This window comes from Ranitomeya variabilis, chromosome 4 (assembly GCF_051348905.1).
Source record: "Ranitomeya variabilis isolate aRanVar5 chromosome 4, aRanVar5.hap1, whole genome shotgun sequence".
NCBI lineage: Eukaryota > Metazoa > Chordata > Amphibia > Anura > Dendrobatidae > Ranitomeya > Ranitomeya variabilis.
Window position 1 is genome coordinate 527,470,140 of NC_135235.1, and position 8,874 is coordinate 527,479,013.

An 8,874-nucleotide genomic window follows, 5' to 3' on the forward strand; every position below is an offset into this window, starting at 1 on the left:
CGCTGTGTGATTTCAGTAAAGGAGCTGTCAGTCAGGAGGAGATGGCGCTGGCCGGGGAATAGAGCTGGAGTGACATAGGCTTCAGATCCTCCATATGCATATCAGTTCCATTATCAATAGTGGAAGAATGGCCTGGGCACTATTAAGGTATTGCTGCAATTGTGTTTCAAGCTTATACAAATCAATTGGGGTGTAAAATTCTGCTTACACATTCCCCTTAAGTTAGACAATAGTTTCCTCAAATGTGAAGACAGTTCCTCTATACTAATACTTATAAATAGTAATTGTTACACAATTAGGGAAAGCTAAGCTTAACTTCCTGAGCAGAGAATGGAAAATTGAGAAGACATAATTCTAGGAAATTCCCAGTATACGTCCACTCAGGAAAGCCTCTGTCTTATATCATCTATAGTTGCGATAATTTGTAGGGCGGGTACCTGTATGGGAAGCAGGGCCGGACTTAGCCCAAAAGGCGCCCTGTGCGAGACTGCAGGACGGCGCCCCCCCCCCCTCCAAACTTTGAAAGAAAACAATAACTCTTTAATATTCACAACAACACGTTTACTTAGAAAACTTGTGTTTCCCTGCAAAACACTTGAAGAAACACGAATATTGCAATAACGGGAATTATAAAGTGCTTTAAAGCGGACCAAAAGGAAAAAATGACGCTTGGTCCAAAGCCATATGGGCTGACAGCCAATCAGAGTGCAGAGCGGCGGCCTGCAAGGCCAAACACCGCCCTGCACTCTGATTGGCTGTCAGCCCAACGCTGACAGCCAATCGGAGTGCAGAGATGATGGCCAGCATGGAGAAGAGTTCCGGACGGGTGGCAGCAGGTCGGGTGCCGTGCGGACCAAGAGTCATTCTATGACTTTTGATCCACCTTAATACTAAATAAAATATCTTAAAATATCAAATATAAATAATATAATAAATATGTAACATACATGAGAAAAACTGTCATTAAATATGTGCACAATTTTCAACCTTCAAGACAAAAAAATAAAAATAAAGTGCACTATACTGTAATCCAGCAACAACAAGAACATAATAACGTGCTACATAAACTGATTTAAAAAGCAACTTTCCGTGCTTTTACTTTGGCAAACTCATCAATAGTTTCATTTAAGTCTAGAGATGCCAACACATCATTTTCAATTGACAAGACTGCAAGTGAGGATAACCTGCTCTCTGTCATAGTGGACCTTAAATATGTCTTAATGAGCTTAAGTTTTGAAAAACTGCGCTCTCCTGAGGCCACAGAAATCGGGATGGTGCACAGAATCTGAAGTGCAGTCCAGGTTTGTGGAAAGTGCTCTGTAAACTCATTTTTGGTGAGGAAACCAAGTATCTGCAGCGGAGTCTCAACATCATCAGGGAGCACATTCCGAATGTGCCAGAGTTCATCAGAAAGTTCAGCACCATTTATGTCAGACTTATTGCCATAAGTCAGAGACTTCTGCAGTTCTACACTATGTGCCAACAAGTCTTCCCGTGATTCATGGCTCTTTATATCGTACAAAAAGCCCCATTTTTTATTATGAATACTGAGTTGCTGGAAACGCTCCTCCATTGAATTTAAAGCAGTATCCACCAACACATTGAAGAACTCAACCTTAAATTTCTGCTTTGCATCCACAATTGGTTCATCCCGTCCTTCATAGCTAAAAGTGGGTTTTTTAATTCTAACACGTGAGGTACTCTTAAATATGGGGTCCACACCATTTTCCTCTGCTATATTCTTTGCTCTTTGGAAAGAGCCTTCAAAACCATTCTCCCTGAATTTCTTAAGAAAATCATGGGTTTTTTTCAATCATGTCTGCTGCTGTGATGAGGTTGGCGGTCTGGTTTTGCAAAGCTTTGCTCACAATATTGATTTGAAATAATATGTCATACCACACAATTAAGGACACCATGAATTTAAAATTAAGGATATGTTGGGACAACTCTAGAGCATCATGTTTTGTTTTTGGCTCTGTACTGCTGTCTTCAGAAAGGGCAAATAATGCCTCCTGTATACCTGCTAGATTTTGGATCAGTGGTTTGAGGCAGTTTATCCGGCATTCCCATCTTGTGGTACATAGAGGTTTTACAGTAAGACCTGATACATGGTCTGTCAAAACCTTCCATCTCTTGGCTGACCCAGCAAAAATAGTATATACACGCTGAATAATTCCAAACAGGGTTATAGAATCTATGTTAGATTCTGCTGCATCTCCAACCACTAAATTGAGGCTGTGGCATCCACATGGTACAAAAAAAGCCCTTGGATTTTTTTTTAGTATGTTGGCTTGAACACCATTATTTTTGCCTGCCATATTGGCACCATTGTCATAGCCCTGGCCACGACAGTCATCAATATCTAGCTCTTTGCTAATTAGGAAATTAAGAATAATATCTGATAATCCTCTACCAGTTGTGTCTGTTACAGCAACATATCCAAGAAAATGTTCCCTGATCTGGCATAACCCAAGTTTAACATCAATAAAACGGATGGTAAAAGACATCTGCTCTTGATGGGCTAGATCAGTTGTACAATCAAGAATTAAGGAATAATACTTTGCCTTTTTGCATCTTTCAAGAATTTCACTAATAACCTTTTTGGCCATCAAATTAATTATTTCATTTTGAATAGTTTTACTACAGTAGTGGTCAGATGTCTCCTTTGACTTGACTCGTCGCAGATGTTCTGCCATTACAAAGTCATAATTTCCTAATAACTGTACTATAGCAAGAAAATTTCCATTATTTGCGGTGTATAGACGATCAGAAGATCCTCGAAATGCCAAGTTCCGTTCAGCCAACAACTGAGTAATACGCATGAGTCTTTCCAGTACGTTTCTCCAGTGCTGCTGCTCTTTCTGTATTCTGCTCTGTAACTGATGGTCAATTGTTTTTTTGTTTTTCATGCGAAGCTGAACTTCTATCCACTTTGTTTCTGCTGAGTAATGGTTAATGGAAGTTTCATGGGCCTTTAACATCTGACTCATATGGCTCCAATCCTGTGATCCATCCAATGCAAGTGCCGTACGGGATCTTCTATCAAACAGTTTGCAACAAAAGCAAAATACTTTGTTCAAACTTTTGGAGTACACCAACCACTTTCTTGCTCGTTTCACGCCATTGTCCAAAATTCTAGAGTAAAAGTCCTCTGAAAAATGTCGATTCCTCTCATCTCTCTTAAATTCTATATTTTTAAGTTGCACAGGGCCTGCTTCTACGATTAGATCAATTGATGAAGAATTTAATGTAGGCCAAAGTGCAGGATCTGAGTCAATGATTGCAGAAATTTCACTGCTTTCAGCCTCATCAATGCCCTCCACATGCTGGCATGTGTTATCCCCTTCTGATGTGAGGGCTGGTGTGGTAGACTGATCTTGTTCTACTGCAACCTCATAAACGTCTGCTATGGTAGACTCTTGGTCAACTTCGCTGATCCTAATTTTCAATGACGTTGATGGTTCCCCTGGCTCCAATGGGATTGTATCCATACCACTCCTTATTTCACATTCTTGCTGTGGAATATCTGATGTTGATTCCTCAGCAGTGCTCGGTACATTGGTGCCACCATGTTCAGAAGATTTTTCGAACAGTCTTTTTAAAGACCCTGCTTGCTTTTGATTTGCCTGTTCTGCTAAGGCCTTTCGCTTTCTGTTCTGTGCACCAGATGCTTTCTTAGGGCTCATCTTGCCTGACAAATGTTATTCTTCCCTGAAAAGGTTAGGTGTGGACCAAAAGTCTTATTAGTGCAGTCCACATGCTACTATAACCATCTATCTGCTCATTTAAACCTAAGGTGGCAGAGGTGAGCAGGTGATAAGTAACTAGAAACAAGTAAGCCACTGTACACTGCACAAAGTCTGGGAAGAGTGGGAGGGGGAGAAGGAGAAGGATGGATGAATACATTTAGCAGAGAGGAGCGGGAGGAAGTGAGAGTAGGGTGGCTCCTGAGCAATGCACCTAACCCCCAATTGCCCCCCCGGTTGCCATGGTTAGGTTAGGCACCATAGGGCTATTTTAGCCCCTTCTGCCCTGGACATAGTAGTATGTTACATGGTAGACCCATAGGACGCCTGAAAATCAGGCTAAACACCCTTTTGTGTTCCTAGAGCCATATGCAGTGGCGTACACACCATAGATGCGACGGATGCGGAAGCACCCAGGCCCGTGGCTTGGGGGGGCCCAGTGCCGCCCGCCCGCATCCATGGTGTGTCCTTTTTTTTTATTTTTGCCACAAGCACAGTGCCCAGCCACACAATGGGCCCCACAGCAAAAGGGTCACAGCAATGGTGCCCAGCCACAGTGTCCGGACCCAGTCACAGTGACCGTGCTTGTGGCTGGGCCCCATTGCTGTCGCTGGGCCCTTTTCTTGCGGCTGGTCCCCTTTTTTTGTGGCTGGGCCCCATTGCTGCTGTTGGGCCCCGTGCTTGCTGCTGGGCCCCATTGCTGTGGCTAGGCCCCACCACAAGCACAGTGCCCAGCCACAGCAACAGGGCCCAGCCACACAATGGGCCCCACAGCAAAAGGGTCACAGCAATGGTGCCCAGCCACAGTGTCCGGACCCAGTCACAGCGACCATGCTTGCGGATGGGCCCCTTGCTTGCGGCAACACATAATACGTTTCCAAAATAAAGCTGCACCCCAACCCCACCCCCCCACACACACACACACATAATACGTTTCCAAAATAAAGCTGCACCCCAACCCCCCGCCCCCCCCACACATAATACGTTTGCAAAATAAAGCAGCACCCCAACCCCCCCCCCGCCCCCCCCCCACACACGCACACTGCAAAAAATAAGGCTGCACCCCAAACCCCCCCCACACACACACACCAAAAAATAAGGCTGCACCCCAACCCCCACACACACACACTGCAGAAAAGCAAGCTGCACCCCAACCCCCCCCCCCCCCCCCCCGGGGCGACCGCCAGCATAGTGGAGGCCATGTGAGGTGGTTATTACTCACGCTTTGCTTGGCTGAGTAACAGTTGGCTCCTCAGGTCCACCTCTGCTCTGCTCTTCAGTGCCGGGAAGAGAGCGGCGGGGCACGAGCGGGGACGTGTGGCGTAATCATGTCACACGCTGTGCAGCCGTTCTCTCCCGCCGGGGACAGCAGAAGGCGGAACTAAAGTTCCTCTGCGTGCTGTCCCTGCCCAGCGGGGAGAACGGCTTGCGCGTGTGACATTACGTCACACGCAGAGAGCCGAGCGACAGGGCGGGCGCCGGGCGGGCGGCACTGGGCAGGAGCAGGCGAGCAGCAGATACAGATAGCGCAAATGGCGTGGCGGGGGGCGCCACAAGAGGTGCGGGCGCCCTCAGGCCATTAAGTGTCTACATTGTGATGTAATGTGACATTAATCTGCTGAGCTCAAATGCGCCCCTTGTATGCTAACGAGCCTTGGCGCCCTGTGCGGCCGCACAGGTCGCACAGGGCAAAGGCCGGCCCTGGTTACCCCATACAGTCACACACAGCTCCTCTGTCCTCACATATAGGTAATTGCCCCTGGGCCCTCACACACACAGTTGCCCCCGTACAGTCACATATAGGTAATTGCCCCTCACACACACAGTTGCCCCGTACAGTCACATATAGGTAATTGCCCCTCACACACAGTTGCCTCCGTACAGTCACATATAGGTAATTGCCCCTCACACACACAGTTGCCCCCGTACAGTCACATATAGGTAATTGCCCCTCACACACAGTTGCCCCCGTACAGTCACATATAGGTAATTGCCCCTCACACACAGTTGCCCCCATACAGTCACATATAGGTAATTGCCCCACACACAGTTGCCCCCGTACAGTCACATATAGGTAATTGCCCCTCACACACAGTTGCCCCCGTACAGTCACATATAGGTAATTGCCCCACACACACAGTTGCCCCCGTACAGTCACATATAGGTAATTGCCCCTCACACACAGTTGCCCCCGTACAGTCACACACATCCGCTGCCCTCCCTGCTGCCCCCTCACACAGTTGTCAGAACTTGCCGCCGCCGTCGCTGCTGCTCCTCATCCTCCGGTGCTTACCTGGAGCCGGGGTCTGTGCCGGGGCTGCTGCGGGCTCCCTGCTGGACCTGGTGATGGAGTAGAGCGCCAGCTCCCTGCCTGTCGTGCTCTGCCGGTGGCTGCCGGTGCGGTCGGTGCTGTCGCTGCTGCTCTCTCCGCTTCTATGGCTTTTATGTGGCGCTCTCCTTTGTTGTGATCCCGGCTCCTACCACTGCGCCGCACGACAGAGGGGGCGGCTCCTTCCTCCGGGCTCCACTGCCTGCACGGGGCGGCGGCGGGAGCTTCCGCGGTGCTGGTGCCGGCAGCTGCCCCCGGAGGAGGCTGCACCTGGGGCTCCGGCGCTGGTCACAAGCCCCTGTACACCGCTGTGCACACGGGGGGCTCACAGCACACCGGGCTGCACGGAGGACGACCCTGACAGCGACCACCTCCGGGGAGCGCGGCTGAGCTCAAATCTGCTGAGCTCAAATGCGCCCCTTGTATGCTAACGAGCCTTGGCGCCCTGTGCGGCCGCACAGGTCGCACAGGGCAAAGGCCGGCCCTGATGGGAAGTCACGCAGAGATTTATTTATTGTGGCTCTGTATTGTATGGACAGGCAGGTCCCCGGTGGCTTCTCCCCTCCCGCTGCTGTGGGGTGACCGGTTACCCGCCATAAATGCACGCAGGGAGAGACCTGTCAGTCAAAGGGAGCTGGTGGGGAAGAGCTTTCAGGGACCTGTCAATCCTTCTAGTCTCCCGTGCTGTTCTGTCCCTGGGGGCTCTTAAAGTATCTTTTTCACTGAAATGGCGCAGGGTTTCACAGTCAAACATACCTGGCTAAAATTATACAGACAATGTTTTATACATGGATCAGGTAGCATGTTTCAGCTGTCAGGTTCCCTTTAAGGAAGCATGGGCAAAATGTAAAGTTATTTCCATTCTATAGGATAGGGGATAACTTACTAATCAAGGGACATCCGACCACTGACACCTGCAGTGAACCCCAGATTTTGGCTCTGCAGAACCATATTAAATGGTTCCCTGGGTCATAATAACTGGGCCCGGCGGGTGAGGGGCCGCCGCCGACAGCCCCTACTTCAGCTGGGTGTGTTCATCCTCAGACCCACATTCAGCTGAAGTGTGTTGCAGCAAAACAGATCCATCAGGTCTGCACAGCAATATACACTGCAGGCCAATCAGAGGCCAGCAGATGATGTCAGCGTGCATGTGACCAGGGGTGCATGGCAGTGACATCATGTGCTCCCGTTGCATGCTAAGGTCAGATGCCGGTGCTAGAAGTGGACGCCGCACAGCGTGGGAGCGCTGAGAAATTGAGGAGGCACATTTTGTGTTTTTTTTTCTGTGAATCGAACAACAGCAGGACCACATACCAGGATGGGGGCCATATACCAGGATGGGGACATATACCAGGTTAGGGTCATATACCAGGATGGGGAACATTTAACAGTATGGGGCCCAGGATGAGACATATACCAGGATGGATGACATATGCAATGATGAGGGACATATACCAGGATGGGGGGGAAAAATCAGGATGGGGACATATACCAATACCAGGATGATGGCCATATACCAGGATATGGCCATATACCAGGATGGGGACCATAAACCAGGATAGGGACCATAAACAGGATGGGGACATATACCAGGATGGGGGCTATATACCACAATGCGAGCCATGTATAAGGATTGTGGCCTTGTGCCAGTATGGAGACATATACCAGAATGAGGGACAAATACCAGGATGGTGGCCATGTACTAGGTTGTGGGCCATGTACCAGGATGGGGTCCATATACCAGAATGGGGCCATATACCACGATGAGTGAACATATACCAGGATGGGAAACATATACCAAGATAGGCTGCGCATTGTACTATATGGAGGACCGTGGGCTGTACATTATACTACATGTAAGATTATGGGCTGTGCATTATACTACGTGGATGACTTTTGGCTGTGCATTATACTAAATGGATGACTATGGGCTGTGCATTATACTGTATGGGGGACTATGGGGGCTCATTATACTGATTTGAGGATTATGGAGGGTGCATTATATTATTTGGAGGACTATTGGGAGTGCATTATACTACATGGAGGACTATGAGGGGTCATTATACTATAGGAAAGACTATGAGGGGTGCTTTATACTGTATGGAGGACTATGGGGAGTGCATTATACTTTATGGAGGACTATGGGTGTGCATTATACTTTTGCTATGGGGCCCCATGAATTCTCTGTTCACCCCTGGTGAGTTTATAGTGGTTTACTTTTTAAAGTACAACTGCAGAATGGGGATATTCAGGTGCATATCACAAAATTAGAATATCATCAAAAAGTTACTTTATTTCAGTTCTTCAATACAAAAAGTGAAACTCATATATAGAGTCATTACAAACAGAGTGATCTATTTCAAGTGTTTATTTCTGTTAATGTATCCGTGTAATTTTCTTTATAGATACGGTACTTATCTTATCTTACGGGTAATAATATGTGTATCATTGTAATTTTATTATGTGTCAATAAACTTTCTGATATATGAATTTGCAAAATTTGGATCCCATCACCTCTTTTTTGTTACTCAATAGGCTTCATATTCCTGGGTAATTGTCGGCGAAGGGCCCTTGCGTTTCCTTAATCCATCTGCTTCGCACTTAGCCTTCCACAATCACTATTTGCTGTTCCAAGGAGAACACCGCCATCTTTCTGACACAGTGTGCACCGAACAGGAAGCCAAAATAAAGCTGGACCCTTACGAAGCGACACCAGGTCACCAGAGCGTGAGGGGCTATGGCCTCCTCCAAAGAGCTTGGCACTGTTATTGGAGGAAGGCTACTTTTTCATGGGCCAAC